This window comes from Engraulis encrasicolus, chromosome 7, assembly GCF_034702125.1.
Source record: "Engraulis encrasicolus isolate BLACKSEA-1 chromosome 7, IST_EnEncr_1.0, whole genome shotgun sequence".
In the NCBI taxonomy this organism is placed as follows: Eukaryota; Metazoa; Chordata; class Actinopteri; order Clupeiformes; family Engraulidae; genus Engraulis; species Engraulis encrasicolus.
The window spans coordinates 48,808,808-48,822,155 of NC_085863.1; the positions used below are offsets into that span (position 1 = coordinate 48,808,808).

The 13,348-nt window shown below is 45.2% G+C and overlaps 1 protein-coding gene across 1 annotated transcript in view; it reads right to left on the reverse strand.

The window, feature by feature from the left end:
- Positions 1-13,348, reverse strand: part of tenm2b (teneurin transmembrane protein 2b) — a 268,527-nt gene that overhangs the window by 185,514 nt on the left and 69,665 nt on the right. The window lies entirely within an intron of this gene.

A 13,348-nucleotide genomic window follows, 5' to 3' on the forward strand; every position in this document is an offset into this window, starting at 1 on the left:
TGTGTGTGTGTGTGTGTGTGTGCATGCGTGCGTGCGTGCGTGTGTACTGTAAGTGTGCGATGTCAGTGGTGTCAGACTCTCAGGCTTTAATTAACACTGGCCACCCAGGAGGAGATGAAGCACACTGGATGAGAAGAGGAGAAGAAGGGGAGAAAAGGAAGAGGAGGGGGAGTAGAGGAGTGTAGAGGGGAATAGTGGGGAGTACAGGGAGACGAGTAGAGAAGTGTAGAGGGAGACGAGTAGAGAAGAGGAGGAGTAGAGGAGTGTAGAGGGAGACGAGTAGAGGAGAAGAGGTGGAGAAGAGAGAAGAGGGGAAGTAGTGGGGAGTAGATAGAGACGAGTACAGGGAAAGAGGGAGAGTAGAGGGGAGGAAGAGGGAGAAGAGGGGGAGAAGAGGGGGGGTAGAGGAGTGTAGAGGGGGAGAAGAGAGGAGAACAGGGGAAGTAGTGGGGGAATAGAGTAGAGTAGAGGGAGACGAGTAGAGGAGAAGAGGTGGAGTAGAGGGAGACAAGTAGGGGAGAAGAGTAGAGGAATAGGAGGGTATAGGGGGTGGAGGTGTGTAGAGGGAGAAGAGTAGAGGAGAAGAGGGGGAGTAGAGGGAGAAGAGTAGAGGAGAAGAGGGGGAGAAGAGAGGAGTAGAGGGAGAAGAGTAGAGGAGAAGAGGGTGAGAGGAGAGGAGTAGAGGGAGAATAATAGGGGAGAAGAGGGGGTGTAGAGAGGAGAAATGTAGAGGAATGGGGTGTAGAGGGAGATGAGTAGGGCAGAAGAGAGGAGAAGAGGTGGTGTAGAGAGGATAAGAGTAGAGGAATGGGGTGGGGGTAAAGGGGGGAGTAGGGTGCCACTGGGGCTCTCATCAAACAGCAAGGCTGGCTACTGCTGCTGCTGCTGCTTCTGCTGCTGTTGCTGTGGCTTCTGCTGTGGCTATCGAGACATCTGACAGGCAGGCGGCCGGAATCGATCTGAAGAGGGACTACTCAGAGTGAAAGCCGGGGAGGGAGGTAGGAGGAAGGGAGGAGGGAGGAGGGAGGGAGGGAAAGACTGGCAGATGAGCTATATGGGGGAGCGGATATGAAGGGGAAATGACAACCGCTGCCTTTGGCTTCATAAAGCCTCTGGGGTTGAAAGAAGACATTTGCTGTTCACTGTTTGTTCCTTGCTAAGAGACTTCTCCCACTTGGAATTCTTTTATTTTCTTTGAATGTACTGTGCAGTATTTATGTGTAAATGTGTAAATGGCTGTGTTTGTATACATGTCTTCTGCATATGCATAACTGGACACCGTAGCCCCTTAATGCACGCCGTACCTCCTGTGGCACGCTGTAATAGACATTAAAATTAAACTACTATAGTACAACACTACTATGACATGGGGCCTTTAGTAATACATTACAACTATGTCATTGCCATTCTGGTAACAGCTCATTTATAATACCGTGTCTTAAGGGGTTAAATTCCTTCTGGATCGTGAAGCATCGATGCATCTCTAACATACTTGAAGTGTTGCACTATGTCTTGTTGGTTCTTGGCTTCCACATGTACAAACCAGGCAGACTGGGGGGTCCTTTCTTTTAAGGCATTTAAAACATGTCTTCTCCTATCCTTTGTGGAGATGACCTGCTATACTCCATATCCAGAGCTGCTACTGAAGAAATGCCAATCCGTAATAGATCTTAATGTACTCCTGGTGTGTTGGTACATGATGTGTGATGATACGCAAAATCACACAGATTCATTTGAGACATGTATTGAGCCCCTGGTATGTCGATGACCTACGCCTCTCCACGACCAAACGAGCTACTATTGAAAAAGAGCCAATCTGTAATAGATCTCAATCCATTCACGGTGTGTTTCTGCTTGATATGTTATGCAACGCAAAATCAGAATAGGGTTCCTTTCCTTGAAGACATTTAAGACATTTACTGAGCCTCTAGCAAGTCGATGACCTCCTCTCCTCTCCTACAAGACGGGCTACTATTGATAAAGTGTCAATCTTTAATAGATCTTGAAGCGCTATTAAAACACACTCATGCTTGATGTGGGATACGCAAAATCACACAGTCTGGGGAGCTCTTTACCTTGAAGACATGTAAAGACATTTACTTATCCTGTATGCGGATGACCTTAAATCTTCCACATCCAAACGAGCTGCTATTGAAAACGTGCCAATCTGTAATGGATCTTATAAAGCACTCGTGGTGTGTGTTGGAGCTTAATGTGTGACGATACACAAAAAAATCACACAGACTTTCTTGAAGACATTTGAGACATTTACCGGGCCTGTGGTAAGTCGATGACCACCTCCTCTCTCCGCGGCAAGACGGGCTGCTATTGAAAAAGTGCCAATCTGTAATAGATCTTAAAGGACTCCCCCTCCCCCGTTGCCAAGGGTGATTAAATCTGTCACAGCAGAGTTCCTAATTAGCCTTTGTTTTACAACTCATTGGCACTTAATATGGCCGCTTCTTCTTCACTAGTGCCTCTCCTCTCACTTACCCCGCTGTCCTCCACAGTGAGTGTGTGTGTGTGTGTGTGTGTGTGTGTGTGTGTGTGTGTGTGTGTGTGTGTGTGTGTGTGTGTGTGTGTGTGTGTGTGTGTGTGTGTGTGTGTGTGTGTGTGTCATTGTGAATGTGTGTCTCCCATACCATATGGTATGGTATGTACAGAATAGGTCTGCACGTGGGTGTGTGTGTGTGTGTGTGTGTACGTGCATGCGTGCGTGCGTGCATGTGTGCGTGCGAGTGAGAGAGTGAGAGTGAGTGAGAGCGAGCAAGCGAGGGAGGGAGAGAGAGAGAGAAGGGGGGAGATGGTGTAAGAGGGATATAGTGTGTTCCACACTGTGCCATATGGTATGGCACAGAATCAATGTGCATACAGCATGACTTTGTGGAAGTGTAAATTTGCGGAAAATGTGTCCATAGGTGTGTGTGTGTGTGTGTGTGTGTGTGTGTGTGTGTGTGTGTGTGTGTGTGTGTGTGTGTGTGTGTGTGTGTGTGTGTGTGTGTGTGTGTGTGCATGCATATTTGTGTGAGTGCAAATGACAGGGGCTGTCCATCATTAGCGATCTGCTTGGCTCCATGTGGTTCATGGTGGCATGCCGTGATGGGCTCCAGTCCACTCCACCTCTTTGTCTGGTGGTTCTGCTCGAGTGAGCTGGACAGTGCTAGGCTTGACTGGCCTGGGCTATAATGGTGGGCTGGAGTGGGATGGTGCTCGACTGGGCCATGGTATGGTGTGTTTGGCTGGCCTGGACTATGGTGGCTTGGACTGGACTGGTGCTGGGCTGGGCTATGCTATGGTGTGTTTGGCTGGGCTAGTGCTGGACTGGTCTGGGCTGAGAGGCTGTGAAATTGACCCGACTGCGGCTCGTGCTGTGAAGCTAATTGGGTGTGGCAGAGACAATGGGGCTTCCTACATCAGGCCTAACAGGACAACGGACGCTTCTAATAGGGTGAATATTCCACCCTTCGGCATACGTATTGTGATTTTTTTGAACAGTGAAAGCTGTCAACCATTTTATTATATAGAAAATTGAAGAGGCAGGAGAAAAATTGTTGGAAACAGAAAATGGCTCAAAATGGCTCCAGATTAGAAGCAGTTATGACGGACAGTTGGGATCGGCTAAATGGCTCAAAATAGCTCAAGAAGCACAGAACACAGGTACCTACTATATGTACCGTATGGTATGTACAATGGCAACCACCTGAGAAGGCCTGTCCTCAAAATAATATTATGACGGATGTTTAAGATCCCCAAGTTGTGAATAACTAGCATGTATTCTCTAAAAGTGTCTGTGTCACAGTTGTCACACACTTGTTGTATGTGCAGGTGCAATCAGCCCCAGCAACACCTTCTGAGTTTCATCAACATGCCCAGAGGTTATGTTCAAATTATAGACCTCTTTGCATATTTTGTTGATGCCTAACTTTTTCCCTCCCTTTCCAATCATGCCAGTGTCTCCGTACCTCCCACTGTGTCAATTTCCGAGTGACTTGTCAGTCTAGATAGCTCGGAGGCAATCCCAGCCCATGAGATGTTGAACAAACAACATCACCTGCTAGTGATAATGTATCATGCTGTAGCAGAGAGTGGACGACCCACTGCATATCCCGTTGTCTTGGCAATTAAATACATTTTAATCACCGTCACAGTATCATTTTTCAGTTTGAACCCACTAATTAATGCCTGATTATAATGACGGCTATTGTTCGCATCGTCGGTAATAAGTTAACGCGAGTAAGTGACAGTGTGTCTGCCGACAGCCTTCTGCCTTGATGTACGATCACATGAGCAAAACACTGTGGGAGCCTTCGCTTCAGGTTGTCAAGAATGCCAGAACGACTCGACTTCTATATTTAAATCAGCACAATTACGCCACGTTGACATGGTAAGTAGCAAGGGCTTTTGTAAACAGCAAGGCTTTGAGGCTGTGTTTTTGAAAGCTTCATGCAATTGTGAGAGGGCCGCCCAAGGCAAAAATGTTAATAAGTTATGAATAATTCTTTGCACTGCGTCTAAAAGTTGGGGCACCTTTGGCTTTTTGGGTGTACGGTGACCAAACATGAGAGATTTTTCCTAGTGCTTTACTTGGAAATTTGGGACATTTCTACTGCCACAGGTAATATGATTAGAATAGTAAGTAATAGGGCAACCAATAATATTTGATAATAACCCCATTGTAGAGAAAAATAACCACTAAAATCAGGAATTGCCCCTAGCTGGGGTACATGTAAATGTCTGAAGGGTCATTAGCATTGGCATGTTGTTGCATACTGATTTCTTTGTGTTATGCCACATTTAATGCATTAAGACATGGCCCCTGAACTTAGCTGTGGCTGAAATAGCCAAGGCATCATACTGCTAAGGACCCAGGTTCGATTCTAGCCTAGCCTGATTCTAGTCATTTCCCCTTCTCTCTCCAATTAATTTCCCAACACACTTTCTTCCTGTCATGTCCATAATAAAGGCACCTGTTGTGCATTTTCTATGACCAGAATGGCAATGACCAAGTCGTAATGCATTACCAATGACTATGTGTAATGTCGTAGTAGTGTAGTACTCTGCTAGTAAAGTAAAGGCTAAAGTGCGCTGAATATCATCTCTCCAAGAAACTATCCTCAGCCCAGCCGATATTGCTGCGGCAGTGTAGACTGAAAAAAGTTACTTCAGCTTGCTATGTTTGTCAGCGGAAAGGACGGTCAGTACTCTACAGTGACTGTAGACGGGCCAAAAGAAAGAAAAAAAGAGAAGAAAAGAAAAAAGTGATGCGTGTGCACGCGCAACATAAGACTGATAAAAATGGCCCCGACTGGAAAAAAAAGTGTCAGCGGAGAGAGAGACAGAGAGAGAGAATGTCATTTCCCAGGGATCGATGAGCAGACACCCGAAAGAACTTAATGTCGGCGGCAGAAAAAAAAGAGCCTCCCCCATCCATCAAATCTCCTCCTTATTGTCTGGGAGAGGCTGACATGATTTGTATACAGTAAATAGCGAGGAGGACAGGCAGGATGAATCATCTGGCCCGCTCTCAGGGGAGACGGAGAGAAATGACGAGAGGCAGAAATAAATAGCATTTTTCATCCAATGATTCCATATTTCACCGAATGACAGTCGAGGATATTCAATATAGAACATCAGGTCCTGAACTGCAATAGGGCCCTCTGGCCATCCCGCGGTCCCACTCGAAACACACTCGCCCACTCACACTGACACTCGCACTGACAATGCACCACTCGCACCAGCTCAAAATATGCACCTCTTCATCGCAGAGGTTAAAGGTCACGCGATGTGTCTGCTACAGCGCTTCATTACACTGGACAGATGACACACAGAGGGATAAATAGACAGAACGACAATGCTTTCAGTGTGTGTGTGTGTGTGTGTGTGTGTGTGTGTGTGTGTGTGTGTGTGTGTGTGTGTGTGTGTGTGTGTGTGTGTGTGTGTGTGTGTGTGTGTGTGTGTGTGTGTGTGAGGAGAGAGAGTGAGAGAGGAGTGGAGGCATAGTGTGAGACAGACCAACAGATAGATAGACAGATCAATAGAAAGATTGATCGAAAGATAGATCGATCATTTTTTCATCCAGAGATGGAGGGTGACAGAGAGAGGAATGAAGGCTATCAGACTGATAACTATAGATAGATAGATAGATAGATAGATAGATAGATAGATAGATAGATAGATAGATAGATAGATAGATAGATAGATAGATAGATAGATAGATAGACAGACAGACAGACAGACAGACAGACAGACAGACAGACAGACAGACAGACAGACAGACAGCAAACAGACAGACATACACGTAAATAACATCTTCATCCATCTCACTGTGAGATGGTTATGCACCTCACCTTCTCTTCTACGTCTACTCTTCTCTTGCTAGTCTACGACGCACAGTGACTGAGGAATGTGGTTTTCAAACAGGGGCATCAAACCCAGATCAAATTAGTTTTAGAAATGAACAGCGGTGCCGCGGCTCGAACTGAAAATACAACCATCTATGATTACTCCATTTTCATTTTTCAGTGTACCGTTTCTCTGCAATTTGCTGCCTTTCGTATAGCTCATTACTGGGATGTCAACACGCTGGCGCTTGAAGTGCTGAGATTGAGCCTCACATCAACAACACCTAAGATGAGAGCATCTCATGGCCATCTTTGTGAAATACAGTACAGGGCATTTTGCTTCCGAGAAGAACACAGCCATAACCTCTCAGGAAAATTACAGGAGAGACGGTAATAGAGAAATGGTAAGACTAGAGAGAGAGAGAGGGGGGGGGGGTAGATAGATAGAGAGAGGGGTGGAGAGATAGCAAAAGACATAGACAGGAGAGAGTAATAAAGAGAGCTAGAGAGAGAGAGAGAGAGAGTGAGAGAGAGATGGAAATAGAGAAACAGAGAGAGCTACTTTGAAAGAGAGAGAGAGAGAGAGAGAGAGAGAGAGAGAGAGAGAGAGAGAGAGAGAGAGAGAGAGAGAGAGAGAGAGAGAGAGAGAGAGAGAGATGGAAACAGAGTAGTAGAAAGCTTGTGTGTGTGTGAGGGAGAGAGAGAGAAAAAGACAGAGCAAGTGAGAGAGAAAGAGAGAGAGGGGAAAGGAGAAGAGTTATCGCCCAAATCACATTCTCTCACTACATATTCTGCTCATGGCTTCCTCTCTCATACAACCCATGCAGGGCAGACAGGCAGGCAGGCAGTGATGCGAGAGAGCTGGGAAGCAAGGGAAATATATTCACATACACACACCGTGTGTGTACAGGCATGGGAGGGCTGGATGAGAACGAGGGAGAGAGAGAACGATCGAGAGATGGAAATGTTGTAGGATGTGTGCGAGGGTTACTGATAGGGAGCAGGAGAGGATGATGGAGAGAGAGACACAGAGAGAGAGAGAGAGAGAAAGAGATAGAGAGAGGTAAATGTGGAGGAAAAAATATGCACGAGTGTGTGAGAGAGTGAAGGAAGAAGGTAAGGAGGAAGGCAGAGGAGGTGTGTATGTGTTTTGCAAAAGAGAAGGGGTGAAGTGTATGTTTAAGAGAGAGAGAGAGAGAGAGAGAGAGAGAGAGAGAGAGAGAGAGAGAGAGAGAGAGAGAGAGAGAGACACAGAGAAAGAGAGAGAGAGAGAGAGAGACCCATGAGGGCAGTTAAGACAACATGACAGACAGGAGCGGTCCAGGTAATTAGGGTTATTCATGTTGCCGGGCCAGATCGATACTGGCGTTTCTCCCTAACCCACACCGGCCGACTCCTGTGGCCGAACAAACAGGGGCCATTAAAAAAGGAAGGCATCGCTCTACCCCGCTTTAGATTTGTGTCTGTGTGTGTGTGTGTGCATTTAGTGCATGTGTGCCTGTGTGTGAAGCGTGCTCACTTGTGTTTTGCCTGCTTGCTCTTGTGTAGTATGTGTGTGCCCAGTTTCTCTCTCTCTCACTGTTTGTGGTGTGTGTGTGTGTGTGTGTGTGTGTGTGTGTGTGTGTGTGTGTGTGTGTGTGTGTGTGTGTGTGTGTGTGTGTGTGTGTGTGCGTGTGCGTGTGTGTGTCCAGTCTTTTTGGGTGTGGGTCGGCATATGTGCCCATGTAGATGCTCATGTCAATGTGTGTGTGTGTGTGCGTGTGTGTGTGTGTGCGTTCGTACGTGTGTATGTATGTGTGTGTGTGCATGCGTGCGTGTGTGTGTTTGTGTGTGTGTGAGATGTGTGTTGTGCTGTGTGTGAGAAGACCCAAGGACATTGATGTGAGTTATGTGTGAAAATCTATACACCAGAAACAGTACTAATGCTCTACTGTATAAAGTGTGCAGTATACTGTTTGTGTATGAATGTAATCAGGGCCACTGACAGCTTTCACCAGGCCCGAACCAAAATCATCTGAAAGGGCCCCCCTCTCAATACATATAATGTAATGGGGTCCCAATTCTGGGCCCCCTCTTTCCCTGGGCCCGGGACAACTGTCCCCTTTCCCCCCCTGTCTGCTTCCCTGAACGTAACTCCAGTACAGTGAGCTGCTGACTTAAATTATGTGTCGTCCTGTTTCTGTGTGTGTGTTCCTGTTTGTGTTGATTTACAGCGTATGTGTGAAGGTTCAGATATGAATCCTCACACGCCCATCACATCATCCATTCTCTGTCAAACCCCAGAGGACCCAAGGACATTGATGCGTGTTATGTGTGAAAATCCATATATGCGCCAGATAATGCGTTATGCAGTAGATGTGTACAGTATGTGTACGAATGCTGTATATGTGTGTGTGTGTGTGTGTGTGTGTGTGTGTGTGTGTGTGTGTGTGTGTGTGTGTGTGTGTGTGTGTGTGTGTGTGTGTGTGTGTGTGTGTGTGTGTGTGTCTAGTCCAGATTTGCAGCTGAAGGAACAGAGCCCTCTCTTCCCCTTTCCCCTATAATGGTCCCATGAAGGTAGTATAAGAACTGGAGAGAGTGAATACTGTAAGTCCCGCCTCCAGTCATTTCAATGGGAAATGCTAGGCTAGGGAATTCAGCCAAAATTGAACTAATTTTTCAGCTTCAAAGATGGAGTCGTTTCCGCCGACAGTTTACTCAGCCAATTACGTGCAACGTTACTGACTGACTTGCGGATGTCCAGAAAGATATATGGAAGACGGGCATTGGATGCATGGAGGTATTATAAGGTGCCCAACCACATACCTGTATAGATATGTGTGCCCAACACTAAACTCGCGCACCCACCAATCATCATCCACCCATACCTGCAAACTCAGGAGGGTTGAAAAAGGTGACAAACTAATCGCAGCATCGCTGTGCGGCGCGGCGAACCCTGCCCCCCCCCCCAAAAAAAACTGGGTAAAAGACGATATTTTATTTACTAGGCCTACACTACAAATCAGACTTCTGAATTAATTGTATTCTTCACCAGCCAATATATGTCTTACAAGCCAAACATACACTCACCCAGAGGCAATTCTAGGTTAAGCTGGGACCCCAAGCGAAAATGCTTAGCTGTTATTTACCATCTAGTTTGGGGGGCCCGAGCGGCTGCCTATCTAGCCTAGTGACAAGAAGAGTCTCTGCACTCACCACCTGTCAACATTTAAGTTGTCCTATTTATCAGCCAAAAGGAGGGAGCACATGGTCACTTAGGTTGTCTTAACTTTGAGCCCCACTGCATTTGAATGAAATTAAAGCATTTGCTGTTTTTGGCTAAAGAGGGTAATAGGGAAATCTAGGCCAATAATATGATTTGCTATATAAAATAGAACCAAGGCATTTTAGAGAATTTATGACTGAATGATAGTCGAATTTCAGCATTTCCCCAATAAAATGGTGTTGTACTATGAAGAAGCATTAGATTGTAGAAAAAGATAAAGACAGATGTCATCTAGGTTAATAGGCTATTTAGATTAATAATATTATGTCCTTGGTGGCTAACATTAAAATCATGATCGCACACATGCAAAATATGCGTGGGCATGACAAATAGCCATTGCTATGCATTCCTCTGACGTTTATGAAGGTTTCATCGAGTGTGTAGCGTGGGCCTCTCGCTATTCACGGTTAAATGATCTGACATAAGGGAACCAAATTTAGTTCTCTGCTAATCTGCCAATTTATAGCGCAGTCAGTCCCTGCCTACCGTCATTGTAACACATTTTCTCACTCTGAAGTTTTCAATACCGTTTCAAGATATTGCCGTCAATTCAAATAAAGCGAAACATCCATGTTAGGACCGCTGACCTTCTACCATTGGGCTATTTATTTTCACAAGTGGACAGTCTTAGCTAATGAAACAATTCACAAATCCCAAACCCTGCTCAAATCCATTTACCTTTGAAACGGTCAGCGGTTTGGACAGCGGTCATTTGTAAAGGCAAAGTGAGTGACAGTACCAAGGTAGAAGATAACGACAGGGGGGATAATACGTGTGTTTCGCGACCCCCGTTTCATCAGCTGTTCACTCCGACTGGTGCCTCGGAAAGTTTTGCCGCTAACTAGCCGTTTGAATTAGCGCGCTGATTGGCCAATGCTTCCCCCAACACAGTTGCCGGCCAATGGGAACGGCAGGCAGAGGTAGACCAAGAAAAGATCAATAGAATGTCGCTCAACCGTAATGTCTGTAAAACTAGCAGAGATTTAATGAGAAGTACTACCGTATCCAGTCTATCTGTCTGTAGTCTGTCTCCGTCTGCCTACCCCCCCCCCCCCAAAAAAAAAACCTCTTCGGATCTACACGATTCACGTAAGTGACCTATTTTGAGATCAAAACGGCGAATTTCGCCGAAAGGTGACAAGTTTGCAGGTATGATCCACCTTCTTTGAGCGCAGTGGGGTCGGAAATGAGTGAATTTGTGAAAATTGCGATGAGGAAGTGCCTTGCTAATTGGCGAAGCTAACCAGCCACATCCTGACCCCCTGGATGGTCCACCCATCCCTGCACTGGAGACGGGGAGCAGAGGGCTAGGACTGGCCATATGTCTACAGCCATGATGCAACTAGGGCTGCTGCTTGATAAGAAAAATCAATATCACGATTATTTCAGTCAATATTGATATCACAATATTTTTAGACAATATTTCTTTTAAAGTAGTTGTTCTTAACAATTCATAATCTTCCCTCCCTTCAGCAGTGTGAGTGGAGGGCCATAGAGAAACACACAGTGGTGCTCTGCAAGAGTGTTGGGTAGAAAGTCTGCTCTGTGCTCGCAATGGCTCAAGTGGTAGGGAATGTATTGCGCTTAGCGTAACCTACCTTTTGGCAGTATAGACAAATGACAAAAATATTGTTTCAACTCGATATTGTGAAATTTGATATTGTTTGACAGCAATATTGATATCACAATATAAGTTTGATATACTGCACAGCCCTAGATGCAACCCTCTTAATTAATATTTTCGCAATTTTGCAAACATTTCTTGCCCATTACTATTGCTGTATTTTAATTTGAAAAGAAGACACATTTACTAATGACCATACAAGTGCATACTGTGCTAAACAAAAACTGTTACTAACTGTACTTAACCGTTACTATACAGTTTGTATAATGAATGACACACACACACAGAGAAGACATCCAAAAATGTCATTCTGTGAGTCAGGTGTGCATGCTTGTGTGTGTGTGTGTGTGAGAGAGAGAGAGAGAGAGAGAGAGAGAGAGAGAGAGAGAGAGAGAGAGAGAGAGAGAGAGAGAGAGAGAGAGAGAGAGAGATGTGGGTGTTGGGTTTCAGCTGCTTTCAGATACACCTCCATCAAGACAAAAAAAGTCCCAGTCATCTGTCTGAATCACATCAAATAATGACAAACACCACAAGACCCTCCCTCAGGATGTATTGTCTAGGTGGGTTGTTCAGTCAAACGAAAGAAAGAAAGAAAGAAAGAAAGAAAGAAAGAAAGAAAGAAAGAAAGAAAGAAAGAAAGAAAGAATGAATGAAAGAAAGAAAGACAGAAAGAAAGAAGAATAGAACATGAAATAAAAGAAAAGCACCCCACAGACAGAAATAAAAAGTATTTTTCTCCCCTGACTGACATGCAGATAGTGAGGCTGTGTCGGGGAGCTGAGGTGAATTATAATTAAAGAAACCCCGAACATTGCAGCTAACGAGATCGGAAGACTGGTTGGCATGGAAACGTGACAGCATGTATCAAACCCCCGCTCCCCCCACCCCTCCCATATCCCAACACACATGCACTCTCTATCTCTATTTCTCACCCCTTGCACAGACAGAGGGCGAGCGAGCGAGCGAGAGAGAGAGAGAGAGAGCGAGAGAGAGAGAGAGCGAGAGAGAGAGAGAGAGAGCTCCACTGACTGCAGCTGCTGTAATTGTTGCCCCTCCCTAACTTACTCTGACCCTGGAGAAAATAAAAACAAATTTAAATTTTAAATAGAAATTACCCTTCATAATCTTGATAAATGTTGATAATAACACATGAATTTGAGTTTGCTTCATGTCTCTGTGCTTATTGTACATGCCTGTGTGCTCACGTAGTGTGTGTGTGTGTGTGTGTGTGTGTGTGTGTGTGTGTGTGTGTGTGTGTGTGTGTGTGTGTGTGTGTGCGCGTGCGTGTGTGTGTGTATATGTCTGTATGTCTGTCTGTTTGTGTGTGCACGTCTGAATGTGTGGATGTGTTTACATAAGGGTGTTTGGGTGTTTGCGGTCCGGTTAGTGAGGGGAATATGAAATGACAGTAAATATCATCCCTAATGCAATCTACTGCTTCTAAAGATTAGGCTATAAATGTTGTCTGCTGTTTGTTGTTCTGTACAGGGGAGATCAATGGCCAAGCAAATCATACATTGCGAAATGCCACTATTGCTACCATCTGGGCTTTGATGAAAATATACTGTTTGGAAACAAATAAACAAATATAAAATGGGATTTGCATTCCGGACCAGGCTGGCACTGAGGGTGTTTTAAACAGGCCCCACCAAATAAATAATGACTAATACAGCAAGTCACCTGGGATGAGAAATGCATTTAAGACCAGCAGCAAATACAGTTTATGATCACATATGGTCATGTGTAAACTGGCAAATGTAAACACGCACACACACACGCACACGCACACGCACACACACACACACACACGCACACGTTCACACACACACACACACACACGCACACACGCACACGCACACGCACACACACACACACACACACACACACACACACAGTGTCAGGGTGTCATGTTTTCCATATGCACAGACAGACAAACACAGACACACATGTATCCACATTATCCACATTACAGCACCTTTTGAAGCTGTAATACCTCAGATTATGTTTTGTTACATCAACATGTAACACTGCCACCCACTGAATATAAATCAAACAAATTAAAATAAATTGTTAAAAAAAATGCATGAGTATGTTTATCCATCAAAACCCAGACAGGCC